Source organism: Ostrea edulis, chromosome 2 (assembly GCF_947568905.1).
Source record: "Ostrea edulis chromosome 2, xbOstEdul1.1, whole genome shotgun sequence".
NCBI classification, from domain to species: domain Eukaryota; kingdom Metazoa; phylum Mollusca; class Bivalvia; order Ostreida; family Ostreidae; genus Ostrea; species Ostrea edulis.
In genome coordinates, this window is record NC_079165.1 from 35481672 (window position 1) to 35496493 (window position 14822).

The 14822-nt window shown below is 34.5% G+C and overlaps 1 long non-coding RNA gene across 1 annotated transcript; it reads left to right on the forward strand.

Moving 5' to 3' along the window:
* The first annotated feature begins 356 nt into the window (after nucleotides 1–356).
* Nucleotides 357–13734, forward strand: LOC130051641 (uncharacterized). The gene is made up of 2 exons (XR_008799908.1): nucleotides 357–6147; nucleotides 10960–13734. It is a non-coding gene; the product is annotated as an uncharacterized LOC130051641 (long non-coding RNA).
* The last annotated feature ends 1088 nt before the right edge of the window (nucleotides 13735–14822 follow it).

The window sequence follows — 14822 nt, forward strand, 5'->3', positions numbered from 1 at the left end:
CAGAACAATCAATTTGCTATTATTGTACGTACATGTATATGCTTTCATAATTTTGCTGTTGTGTGATAATGAAATATTGTCAAATTAAAAAAAAATGTGAAATTACAATTTAGTGTCCTTAGGTTTGTAATCAAGAATGAAGGAGTAAATGATAACCCAGTGGTGGATCCAGAGGGGGTGCTGGTTCAGGAAATTTTGCTAAAATAAAGTAAAAATAACACATTTTGAGGGTGGACCCCCTCCCTTGATAACCAAAATTAATGGTAAATTTCCCCTCTCTCAAAAATTCCTAGATCCATCCCTGTAAGCATTAGACAATCATTAATTTGTCATTCCATTATTCATAATTTCTTCATTGGACACATGGAGGCCAACTCTCACATGTGTGTATATAGACATAATTCCAATTATTTTGAAAATAAAGAGGTCAAAGTACCAAATTGAATTCAATATAAAATATATAAAGAATATCTTATCATGGATATAAAGATTAAAACATTTCAATCATGTTAATTAATAGATTTTTAGGTCAATTGATTCTCTCATGTGACCTATTGCTAGTGGTCAGCTTCTGTTGTGAGAGTAAACAAAACATCAAGCTTGTAAATATCATGATTCCTAGGGTAGAAATTCTGACTCCAGGAGGAACCAAACTTGATATATAGTGTTTATGTGTAAAACATTTAAATTTAGATAACATCTTCCTTAATGCTATTGATGCTTTTAGGTAAAGAAGGAACAGGTAATTGTAAATTTCATGACCTCGATCAGTGATAATAATAATAAAATTTATATACATGCAGCCTTATATAAAACAGTTTATTACTCTAAGGTGCTTTACACAATCTGATTAAAATAAGATCTTTGATCCGCTCCGTTATTGTTATGTCGTTTCAATAAGATCTTTGATCCGCTCCGTTATTGTTATGGAGCGGATCAAAGATATTATTTATAACAATAACGGAGCGGATCAAAGATCTTATTTTAATCAGATTGTGCTTTACAAGGGCAAGAAGAGGAATGCAACAATAAAATAGAATTAAATGACTTTATGACAACTTATAGATGTATCTGTAAATTAAATTATCAAAATAAAACACTATGATTAAGATCAATAGCTAAAAGTTGGTTGGTTTTTTGGGGTTTTTCTTTTTTGGTATTTGATAATTAAAAACACAGTTTATATATACATGTTAGAATCTAAAGGTTTTGATACTAGCTTTAAAATAGATGGAACCAAAATGGTCATAGTAATCACATGTCTTTATGATTTAAAAGAATCCTTCTTTAATTTTGTTGACACTAGAATATTATAAATGATGGATGCATTGTCAAGAAAAACAGAAAGAGATGTACAAAAATTGTGACGCTTGCAACTCCAGGGTTCTGATTCAATGTCAGATCCAAATAGTGTTAAAAGTGTATATCAAGTTTATAATTGTAAAATGTTTCATCAGTATAGACGCTTTTGGGGGAATGAATTACACCTTATATTATACTTCTACTGAATATTAGAATTTAGCATATAAATGCATGCCTAGAGCAAGAAAAGTTACTGTATTATATAGATTTCATTCATATTGAGGTTAGTAATACTTTTAACTAAATAACTCAGGTGACTGGTAAGGTCAGTGTCTTGTTGATATTTTTGATGTGTGTATGCATGTACGTGTATGTGTGTGTTTGTAAGCCCTGTCAATTGAACCAGTGAATAAGAAGGCACACGTGTAAATCAACACGGGGTCGGTCAAAGGAACACGAAAATGGTGGTGTTCAGTTGGATTTTTATAAAAATCAGCATAAAATCATTAAATAGTTCATCTACCATCAAAATCCTGAAGTGTTTACTTAACAGGATTTATGAGATGTGTGTAACAGGTGTGTAAAGATTTAGCACTCGTCCATCTTTTTTCCTTGCGAGCATGGCTTACACACTTTCGAAGTGCGCATGCTCTGTTTTGAATGACGTAATTTGTGATGTCATCATAATGGAGTTTTCCAGGGAAAGAAGTTGGCCCATCTGAGGTAAGTAAACACGGTTGAAAGAAAATGTTTGCATATTAACAATGAGTTTTTTATTAGATAGACTGATTAAATGGTGTTTCATACCGATCGTGTTATGTACAAGCGACAGAGTACCCGAGTTACTGAAAATTCCGATGATGAAAGTGATATATCTAGTACGTGAACTGTTTGGGTTTTTTTCTAAAATTTAATCTTTGCAGTTAATGTACTCTGTATACTAAAAATTCATATTGATTTTGGATAGAATTTCACATTTAAAAACAAATAGATATGCGCCAAGTCCTTAGGAATCTACCCCACCCCCACCCCTCCAAACGGGACTTTTTTTTGGATGATTGGACCGTATCCCCCTTTTCATCTGTCTCCCTACTTTGAAGTTTTTTTCCCAACGCCATGACATAAATAAATAAATAAATAAAATGCAAAAATAAAAACGAAAGATAAATATGTATTCGGATTGGCATGTTCCACTTTGTCCGGGTTGAAATCCCCGAGGATGCAAATGTACATTACGCCGCACTATTTGCAGTACGTACATGGTACAGGTGTACCGCATAGGTATGTAGCTACTAAGACTATAAACCAAACAGAATATCATATGTAAAACTATTACTCTGAATGCATTTTACTTGTTTACAATGTAGCCTGTCGGGGTGTGGTGCATGTCACACGCGTTGTTTACACGTGCACTTTAGGTGGCAGTGGAGGAAATTCGAACCATGTATGGATTATTGTCTCCTGATAACTTTGGCAGTTAACTTTTGATTTCAATCTACTTTTTAAGAATAATATAACCCTCGCTAATCATTGCCAAGCTGCATTTCGATCTTGGCAGAATGATCTTCAGCTACAATTCAAAATTAAGGGGTGATGTTGTGTACTAAGTTTTTCTTGATTGTTTACATCTGTGACTGTTTATGTGATGTATCAACTGATCAAGCTGTACAGTGTCATGACATATAGTGGCATAGCTTCCATTTATGTACTTGCGCATCATTTTGTCAGAAGAAGAAAATTCTAAAATGATAATTAAGATTTTTAACATGTATATGAATATACATGTATGTGTATGTTTGATTTTAGTATAATACCTGTAGAGAATATTTCAGTAGTATGAAGTGCCACACATTTAGACGCATGCATGTGGTGTTTAAAGGTCTCATCTGAAAGACCAGCAACTTTCTCTTTTGAATGCTAAATATGATGATGGAGCATTCACCTCACTACCTACATTTTCACCCTAAATAAAGTACAAGCATGGCTCGAAACCATGATTTCTTGATCCTGTTACCAGTCTTCACGAAAAACTTTGTAAAGCACAGGCCCTTCGGGCCTCCCAGTATAATAATTGTGCAAGCCCGAACAATATTTTGCAGGCCCAAAATGTTTATTTTCTAATTTGATCTCTTGTTATTTGCTGATTCTACTCTATAGACACATGCACAGTTCTTTTACTGTAGGAAAATACAGGTCAAGATGATCATAGTTAAAGATCAACTGACATTAAAAGGATTATATTATTTTTCAACATATTAATCCAGTATATGCGAAAGTTTTTGGACCACACAGGACATTCGGTCCAGTGTAATCAATGAACACACCGGACCGAACCAAATTTTGTCAGACCGAAAAACCTAATGTAAAAAAGTGAAACACGTGAAAATGCAAAACCAAGGGAATCTTATTTATTATACTAGTAATACTATTCCAGGAATCCTTCCCGTATAATACTTTAGACAGTCCATGCGGTTTTAATCAATTCATTTACGTATTTGGATGTGTGCTATTTTTTTTACTTATAACAAACTCCGCATCAAGATAGTAAAGCTCAAAACCGGACATTGAGACATCTGACATTCCGGTCCGGTGTAAAAAATGATGCATCGGACCTGAGGCACTGCACATCGGTCAGGTCCGACAGTCCGATGTCTTTCGCATAGACTGATTAATCTCGCAGATACATCAGCAGCTCATGTTCAACTCTGTTTTGTATACACCACGTACAAAACATTTTTTAAATGTTAGCCAAGGCCTACCCTCGCAGTGTTCGAAATTGGTTTAAAACTTGGTATAGACCACAGGTCTATGCCAAAATAAGATGACTTAGACGTACCTCATCGAATTGGCATAGACCACAACATTGAAAAAATAATAACACAAATTTAAAACATTTTCATTTACTTCTAATATACTTGGAAAGTGTATTTTCTTTCCATTTCTGTAATATCATCCTTTCCTCATAATGTTTATCAGACGTCGACTGACCATGCAAGGCCCTCTTGGATAACTTTAATTATTGCTTTAAATCTAGAAAATTGGCATAGACAATTTGGTCTATCTCAATTACAGTTGGCATAGACCAGTGCCATTTGACATATACTCGGTCTATGGTTAATTTTGAACACTGCCCTCGGTCCAATGGGGCATGAATTTTCGTTTTTTTTCTCCTCGTACGACAGTATTTTTTTTGGTTTTTTTATCGGATGGTTGGGATTGTGAAATACGCTTGGGTGGTTTTGAATTTCCCGGACGAGCCCCCTCCCTATACTTCAGAAAAGGCAGCATGGTTGATAATTTTTCTATGCGAAATTTGACTACTAAGTCATGACATTTAGTCTGAGTCAATCTCACGCTTTATTTGTAATATATACAGAACATATAAGAAAACATTTACAGGCCCATCGGACTCCAGGGTTTAATATTTTAAGAAGCCCGATCCCGATTTTACTGGCCTCGGGCATCAGGCCACTGGTTAATGTCGAAAACTGTGTTACCACTGAGCTACCATGACCAATTTTTATACGCCCGTCTTAAGACGGGACGTATTATGGTATGGCGTGTCTGTCCGTCCGTCTGTTAGCTTTTTCGTGTCCGACCCGTAACTTAAATACTACAAGGCCTAGAATCATCAAACTTTGTCTGTAGATACATCTTGGGTAGAAGGTATGTCGCACATTAAAACCAGGTCACTGTGACTTTTCATTAAGAAGATATGGCCATATATGGCAAAAACTTGTCCAGCTCATAACTTGAAAACTATTAGACCTAGAATCACCAAAATTGGTCAACTAATGCATCTTAGGTAGAAGGTGTGTCGCATCCTACTTTAAGGTCACTGTGACATTTAATTAAGGTGATATAAAAAAAAATGTTTTAATGGGTACTATCTATACTGTTAACAATATGTGACGGGCGTATCATGTGCCATGACGGTGCACTTTATTTAACATGAATTCATAGCTAAAAAAAAATTATTACTAATTTTTTGGTTAATTCCATAAATATATTATTCCGCTCTCTAGACACAATTCTGGGTTACCCCCCTGCCTTTGGGGGTATAAGCACCTCATTTCTTTCAGAATGGCACAATGTCAGGAGAGCTTTTGTTATTTGTTATACTCTTAATGTTGATGGCATGCATCTATGAACAACAGGATAATTTTTTAGATTATTATTTCTGATATCATATTTGTAAATTGTTTATGAGGGGTTGTTAAAAGTTTGTGGACAAAAGGACGCACTTATTAAAAATTCAGAGTTATCGTAAGTGAAAAATATAGGAGATGTGTAACAAGATTGTATATTTGAAGATTTTAATTTTAATTAATTTTTATAAGTATTGATTTCAGATACATGTATGACATTGCATGCTTGGGGGGGGGGGGGGGGGGCTACAGTTCGATAATATTCTGGTCAGCACATTCGATAAACTACATGGAATTCATTAAATCACTTCTTTTTCTTTCAGTGGTCTTCAACTTTTAATCTCCAAGAAGGAAATGTAATTAAAAGATGAATAAAGTATCCCTAAGAATACCAGAAGAAAGGCTATGTGTTGAGAAAAACAGCCCTTCCTCAGTACCTCAGAACTAGATGATAGCCCTTAATTGTTACTTTATGCTGAATATGACACAGTATAGAAGATCTGATCATGAAGAAGTAACACCATTGATACACTTGCCAACTGCCAAAATTACTTTCTGATAGTATGACGAGATTAGAAGATATCATGGTGTAGTCATGACACAAACTGCAAATCAAAGAATTAATTGTCTTCCCCAGAGGATGAACAGAGCACGATGGCTTCACATGGATAACATTTCCTTTCGAGTTTTGAAATTAGTAAGTATACAAAATATTTTAGGCCACATAGGCCCCCAAAAAAAATTTTGTTTTAGGTCGCCTCTGATTTTTAAAAAAAGGGTTGGTAGGTAGGTTTATTTTATTTTTTTTTAAATATTTTTTTTTTATAAAAATAAATAAGTGCCTTCGAATCAATGAAAATTTTATAGTTAAAGTTGTAATATAATGTGTTTAACAGATAAAAAATGGGTTCAGAGCACAATGTTTAATTGACAAAATACACAGTATGTGATGGAGTTTTAATATTACAATTATAGATGTCTTGGCATTTCGGGTAATAGTTCGTATATCGATGAATTGAAATCGGAAAATTGAAAAAAATTAATAGGGTCAGTGGATATATTTAGGGTCGGGCAGGCGACCTGAAACAAACACATTTTTTATTTTGTCCTAGTCATAAAATTATTTTTTAGATTTTCATCTTTGTTTGGAAATAAAAATGGGCAGGTGGTTGGAGTTTATTTTTATGCCCCCCTTTGAAAAAGAGGGGGCATATTGTTTTGCACCTGTTGGTCGGTCTGTCGGTCGGTCTGTAGACCATGTGTTGTCCGCTCAATATCTTGAGAACCATTCACTTGATGATAATGATATTTCATATGTGGGTTAGCAGGGTTTGACATTTACTTTCTTGAGCACTAGACCAGTCGGGCTACTTCAAATAATATTTACTAGACCTGACCTTACATCCACTAGCCCTGACCAACTTTCCAGAGAAAAGAAACCCTAATGGTTTCTCCATATTTAAGTACTTAATTCAAATGACAAACGTTAAGTTTAAACTAAAACGTACTTAATTGTCTCAAAAACATCTTTAGTCTCGTCATTCAATTTGGTGCTTTTATTTTCAAACTTCCCAATCTACTCCTTTTTTTTTTCTCGGAACATCCTTCCTTGAGGACGAGAAGTCGAGACATTCCCGCACATGTGTCAACAACGAAAAATGGCTATTTACGATTTAATTTATTCATTTGATACAGGCAACGAAATTAAGGGGAAATACTCGCTAAATGCGAGTTAAAAATTGAATTTGCGAGTAAAAAATCACAAGTGATCGCAACTTTTTGCGAGTGAAAAAACCCCAATCTTTTTCCCGGATTTCCTCGGTTTATTGGCTGTACTTTGAAGTTTACAATAATCTTGTCTTGTGCATAGAAACTCTTTACAGAATGAATATACAAGTATTGAAAAAGTAAACGTGGATCGAATAAATAGGTCATCTCAGTCGATGGCCTACTTCATACACACTTCGGATGTCTCAGAGACGTCTGATTTAAATAGCAAGCATATTGATCTCGTCCGTGTCTATATAAAACAACACATGACAGTGTGTCACCATTTCACGCGGTGTCCTTCTGTACTCTATAGTCATACACTTCGAGTTCGCGGGGTTTTCTTTTCAACTAGAATTTTTTTAGATGAAATTTCCAAAAGTTTTGAACATATAGTTTAAATTGGCGCAAACAGTCTTCAAGATTTCAATCCACATGATGCTGTTAATAGGTGGTAGATCTCTGGACAGCGAGTACGCCGCACAAGTGTACCATATGACCCGCACCATGTATGTTGTCTGATAATTCATTGAATTTTAAATGAAAGAATTCGCAATCTTATTTTTATTATTGCACTTTAAAGGAGATTTTAAAAGATTTTCCCAAAATTTTGATAAAGAGACATGCTTGTTTTCTTAAATTCATGTAAAACAGTAATCGATTGAAAAATGCTAGTAAAAGCTCAATTTTGCTAGTTGGAAAATAATCCACTAGCTAAAATTTGCTAGTGGTGAAAAAAGTTAATTTCGATCCCTGTGATAGACACTTTCTTATATTCAATTAAAATAAACTGGGGTTTTTTTCAAATGAAAATAAATTCAGTTTATATATATTTATCCGAAATATAACTTTACACCCATTAACAAAGAGTAAATGTCGTAAAACATCACTTCCGACAGCGACTATGTATTCGAACTAAAAATAGAGATTTTGTCATCACGCGGTTCAAAATTGCTCGCAAACTCTTTACAGTTATTTTTTAAAGTTAAAAATAAGATATCTTATGGTTTAAAATAAAGTTCCTTGTTTATTTTTTCAACATGACCAGTCGGACTAGTAAATCGACATTTTACCCGACCGGACCTATCATTTAGTAGACTCGGTCGGTCGGACGTGACTTAGTGTCAAACCCTGGTTAGTTATGAGTAGAAGAGGATCCTTATTGTTTTTCAGGTCCAAAGGTCAAGGGTCAATCTACTCTGGACATAGGAATATAATGTCCGCTCAATATCTTGAGAACCCTTTGCTTGAAAGACATCAAACTTGACACACTGGTACATCCTAAGAAGTAGATGACCCCTATTGATTTTAAGGTCATATGGTCAAAGGTCAAGGGTCAAACTGGGCATGGGAATATACTGACCATTCAATGTCTAGAGAACCCTTTGCTTGACAGACATCAAACTTGGTACACCAGTACATCTTCAGAAGAAGATGACCCCTATTGATTTTGAGGTCACATGGTCAAAGGTCAAGGGTCAAACTGGACATAGGAATATACTGTCCGTTCAATATATTGAGAACCCTTTTCTTGACAGACATCAAACTTAGTACACTGATATGTCTTCAGGAGAAGATGACCCCTATTGATTTTGAGGTCACACGGTCAAAGGTCACACTGGACATAGGAATATATTGTCCGTTCAATATCTTGAGAACCCTTTGCTTGACAGACATCAAACTTGTTACACTAGTACGTCTTCAGGAGAAGATGACCCCTATTGATTTTGAGGTCACATGGTCAAAGATCAAGGGTAAACTGGACATAGGAATATAATGTCTGCTCAGTATCTTGAGAACCCTCTTCTTGACAGACATCAAACTTGGTACACTGATACGTCTTCAGGAGAAGATGACCCCTATTGATTTTGAGGTCACATGGTCAAAGGTCAAGGGTCACACTGGACATAGGAATATATTGTCCGTTTAATATCTTGAGAACCCTTTGCCTGACAGACATCAAACTTGTTACACTGGTACATCTTCAGGAGAAGATGACCCTTAATGATTTTGAGGTCACATGAGCAAAGGTCAAGGGTCAAACTGGACATAGGAATATACTGTCCGTTCAATATCTTGAGAACCCTTTGCTTGACAGACATCAAACTTGGTACACTGGTACATCTTCAGGAGAAGATGATCCCTATTGATTTTGAGGTCACATGTTTAAAGATCAAGGGTCAACCTGGACATTGGAATATACTGTCTGCTCAATATCTTCAGAACCCTTTGCTTGACAGACATCAAACTTTAAATAGTACACTGGTGTATATTCAGGAGAAGATGACTCCTATTGATTTTGAGGTCACATGGTCAAAGGTCAAGGGTCAAACTGGACATAGTAATATACTGTCCACTCAATATCTTGATAACCCTTTTACTTGACAGACATCAAACTTAGTACACTGGTACATCTTCAGAAGAGGATGACCCATATTGATTTTGAAGTCAAAAGTCAAAAGTTGAACTGGACATAGTAATATATTGTCTCCTATATTTTAAGAATTATTTGTTTGATTGACACGTACCAAACTTGGTACACTGGTACAGCATAAGGAGTAGATGACCCCTATTGAATTTTAGGTCACATGGTCAATTCACTCTTGACATAGGAAGATATTGTCTGCTCAATATTTTGAATTGATGATAATACTATCAATTAAATGAGGTGTGTGTATAACCCTTTTCAATTTTGCACCATGGGGGGCATATGTGTTTTACAAACATCTCTTGTTTTTTTTTTTCAGAATATATATTTCACGTTCATTATTCTCACATGTTGCTCTAGAGTGTAGATTACATCATTTTTTTTACATTGTTTTCTTTGGACAGAAAATTTCCATACAGCAATATTATAATTGTTGTTGAGTGATTTTGAAGTACATTTTCATGTAACACTGAAGTTGAACATTCTTTTTCCCTGTTGTCCGTCTGTCTGTAAACTTTCACATTTCTGACTTCTTCTCAAGAACCACTGGGCCAATTTCAACCTAACTTGACAAAAAGCATCCTTGGTGAAGGGCTTTCAAGTTTGTTCAAATAAAGGGCCACACCCCCTTTCAAAGGGAAGATCTAATTACAAAATTGCAAAAATAGGGTGGGGTCATTTAAAAATCTTCTTCTAAAGAACCACTGGGCCAGATGATGTGAAAGTTACATGAAAGCTTCCGGACAAGTGTAGATTGAAGTTTGTTCAAATCATGACCCCCTGGGGTAGAATAGGGCCACACTAGGTGATCAAAGTTTTACATGTACAAATATATAGGGAAAATCTTCACAAGAAGTAGGAAAATAACAAGGCCAGTAAAATACAAATTTACGTAAAGGCTTCCTGAAATAGTGCAGATTCAAGTTTGTCATAATCATGCCTCCCAGGGAAGGTTGGCCGAGGCCACAATAGGAGATCAAAGTTTTACATTCAAATAAGTATAGAGAATTTTCAAGAACCATTAGGCCAGAGCAGTTTACATTTACATGAAAGCTTCCTGACATACAGCTCTGTAGTGCAGATTCAAGTTTGTAAAAATAAAATTTCCAAAAGGTGTCGCTGTGTTTGGTGTAATTTTTGTTCGTTCTGCACAAACTAGCTCATTCAGCTTGACACAGCCTAGGTAATTTACAGTTGATCATTTGATAAACACTTACTTTGTAGAAATAGAAATTATGATTTTTATCTATTTATACATTTATTGCTATTTCTATGAAGACCTTTTACTAATCACTTCTCTAAATATTTTTGCAGATTTGTCAGAATGTTATGCATCGTTATCAACAGAAAAGAACTTCATAGGTAGACCAAAGCTGACATGGGATGAGATCCTAGAACAAGACCTAGAGTTTACAGGATTGGATAGGATCAATCCACTGGGTCGCCAAGTGTGGAAGTACAAACTTCAACCTCGACAGGACAGCCAGGCCTCACCCTTGCAAAAAGATTAATTTGGCCTGGATAGTCAAAATGAGTGATGATGATTGATATCAAGGTCTGACACTGGAAGCTCAGTAAGGGTAGATGCTGGCAATGGAGCTGTTTAGCAATAAAACAAACAAGTTTAACATTAAACATGTTTGTATACTTTTTTGGCTCACCTGAGCCAAAGGCTCAAGTGAGCTTTTCTGATCACCTTTGCCTGTCGTCTGTCTGTTTATAAACTTTTCACATTTTCATTTTCTTCTCCAGAGTGAACCACTGGGCCAGTTTCAATCAAACTTGGTATGCATCATCAATAGATAAAGGGTATTCAAGTTTATTCATATAAAGGGTCATGCACCCTTCAAAAAGGAAATAATCATGGAAATGCAAAAATAGGGTGGGGTCATTTAAAAAACCTTTTCAAGAACCACTGGACCAGGAAAGTTGAATTCACACGAAAGGTTCCTGTTTTGTGCAAATCATGGTCTCTGGGGGTAGGGTGGGGTCACAATAGAGAATCAAAGTTTTACATTCATATATAGTGCATATTCAAGTTTGTAAAAAGCTCACAGGGGTAGGGTGGGGGTCACAATAGGGGATTTAAGTTTTACATGTGAAATATATACAAGGAAAATCTTTTAAAATCTTCTCCTCAAAAACTAGATGCAGAACCGTAGCTCTTTGAAAAGAGAGCTTCAGATGAACCCCTTATAAAAAAAACTTCAATTTATGGCAGAGAAAAAAAGTGCATTTTTAAGTCCCTCTATCACTGCATTCCTGCATCGCTATGTCATGAATTTAATATTAAATAATTCCCAACATATTTTCCCACTATACTTGTTTCCAAACATACTTTCACATATTTTCTAAACCCACATATAACCCCAAAACAGCTTCAAGTGATTTCAATTTCTTTGTTGATGTAGCCGTGTTAAGTAGCCTGTCAATTTGAACCCCAGTTCATTTCCATACTCATACTCATTTTGAAACATAATGTCTGTGTGAACTAATATCCTCACAAACATTTTTAGTGAAATATTTTGGATGAAATCATCCCAGTTGGGTTAAATACTTATTATTCAAATACTGTAGGTTTGAATATTGAACTAATCTCACAGCTTTCTTAAGTTTGGTCCCCATCCCCACCAGTCTGTTTTTACGCTTAACTATTGAAATGGGGTGTAAGGGATCAGACTAGGCTTTTATAGCATTATCAATTTTCAAAAGCTTTAGAAAAATTATACAATTTTAGGTCACTTGAGTAAACTCAGATGACATATTGCTATTGATCTGCATCTGTTGTAGTCCGTCGACATTAACAATTGAACATTTTTAACTAAATTCTATAACTGAAAGATGAAGATACCGCACAGCGATCAATCTACGATTCAAATAACGGAATTCTTTTCAAATTTAGTATGAAGCACACAAATTTACATTAAACCTTCTTGACATAGTGCATATTCAAGTTTGTTAAAATCATTTCCCCGGGAGTTATGGTGTGGTAACAATAGGGGGTCAAAGTTTTATATGCTAGCTGATATAAAGGAAAATTCTTTAAAGATATCTCTTGAACTATTTAAGCTAGGGCTTTCATATCTTGTATATACAATTTTTATGGCAAAACAAATCTGACTTATTCAGTATGTCCTGAACTACATTGTGTTTAAGGTAGATCTTTCATATATATTATATATTATGAATTTCTTATGATAAAACCTTTCATCTTGTTGAGGAGCCTCTCACCTCTGGTTGGCGCGGGTTTGAATCCTGCTCGCACCGGTAATTGAGAAAGTTTCCCAGTTTACTCTCGGAAGGTCGGTGGTCTCTTCCCAGGTACGTTGTATCTGGGTTCTCTCTTCCACCAATAAAAACTGGGCACCACCAGATAACTGAAAAATTGTTGAGTGTGGCGGAAAACAGTTAAAACAATCAATCATATTATGTTATTTGACCTTGTGACCCTGAATTCTGAGTTTGACATACTTTTAAGAAAGTATAACATATTAAGTATATCCAGGACTATTTTAGATAGGGCTTTTATGTTTTGTATATTGATTACTTATGGCAAGGTCTTTCATATCATACCAAGACCTACGACTTTTTACCTTGGTCTTATCCAGAACAGCAATATCATGCTAGTCATATCTTTGTCTTATATGATTTCATTTTAGTAATGTTGTGTTCTTTAGAGCTAGGTTTGGGTCACATCATTCATGAGAATAAAGATTGATAAAATAGCATTTAAAAATCAAAACAGCAGGGCCAAGATGACTCAGGTGAGCGATGTGGCCCATGGGCCTCTTGTTGATTTTGATATTTCTACCTATATCATTTGTATGAGAAGTGGAACTCCTTTTTTTCTTTTACAAATACATGTATTATCATATGGATCCATCTTTGTTGATTATTTAATCAAAGGACATATTCAATTCATTCAATGTATTAAATGTAAATTTATGGATATGTCTGTGGTTAAATTACTTATGTATGTATGTATACATTTTTCTCGCACATGCAATTACATATATGATGTATATATATTTACTAATTGTACATGTAATATCCCCTGTTATATAATAAAATATATGACTGAGAATAAAAGACCTGCTGTTTTCATTGCTACCATGACACATTAAAAGATTAGAATAATTCAAATATCTTAATGAATTCTGTAATATATGAATTTGATATTTGTATATGATTGCCTCACTGGTGTTCAATGTGAACTTTGGTTTATTGTTTCAGTTTGCTCGATCTTTATATCAAATTAAAATTTAAGACAAATAAGGAATTATTTCCGAAATTGGTTTATATGGTACATTGTAGTAAAATAATCAAGAGTTTATTCATATGAGATAGCTAAATTTCACATGAATAACCAGTGACTGATTCTTGATTGTCAACGTTTTCACCGAACAGTTCAGAAATTACCATGGTATATGTACATACTATTAGGGGATCATAAAATTCCTTAAAGAGTGACAAATTTTTAAATATCACCTTTTCAAGGAGAAAAATCCTCTTACGTATATGAATACTATTAAGAGATTAAAAGAGAGGTGGCTAGATCACTTGTATGGTGAGATTCATTTGTGGCAAGAACTGGTATGATGTCTTGAGTCAGAAAGCACTGGAATCCACTAGGAATAGTTTTAGATCTATGGAGCGCCAAAATAACAAACTCAGATATTTGAAGATATCTTTAATTATTTGAAGATATTATTAATTCATTTCATGCACGCAACATTGCAATCAAAGATCTCTTCAAATAATTAATGATATCTCATTTGAATTGAATTATTGATATCATTATTTATTCCGCTGAATTGATGCACACAATAATTTAATTGTTGCTCTCCTCAAATGAATTATAATTTAATGATACCAACAATAGAATTAATGCATGCTACAATTCAATTGAAGAGAGCAATAATTCATTAATGCTAACATCACTTAATGTGCGCAATAAATGGATTATTGTTCTCTTCTATTGAATTAATGATATCATTAATTAAATTGATATGTGCAATAATTATGTTAGTGAGAGTAATTATCTAATTGAGATATAATCCTTAATTAATTCGACATATCCACAACTGAATGAATGATTTCTTTAATTGAATTGTTGCTCTCTTTTTAAAAACAAAACAACGATGTGCGCATTAATTACTTATGAAATAGCCCTGTAT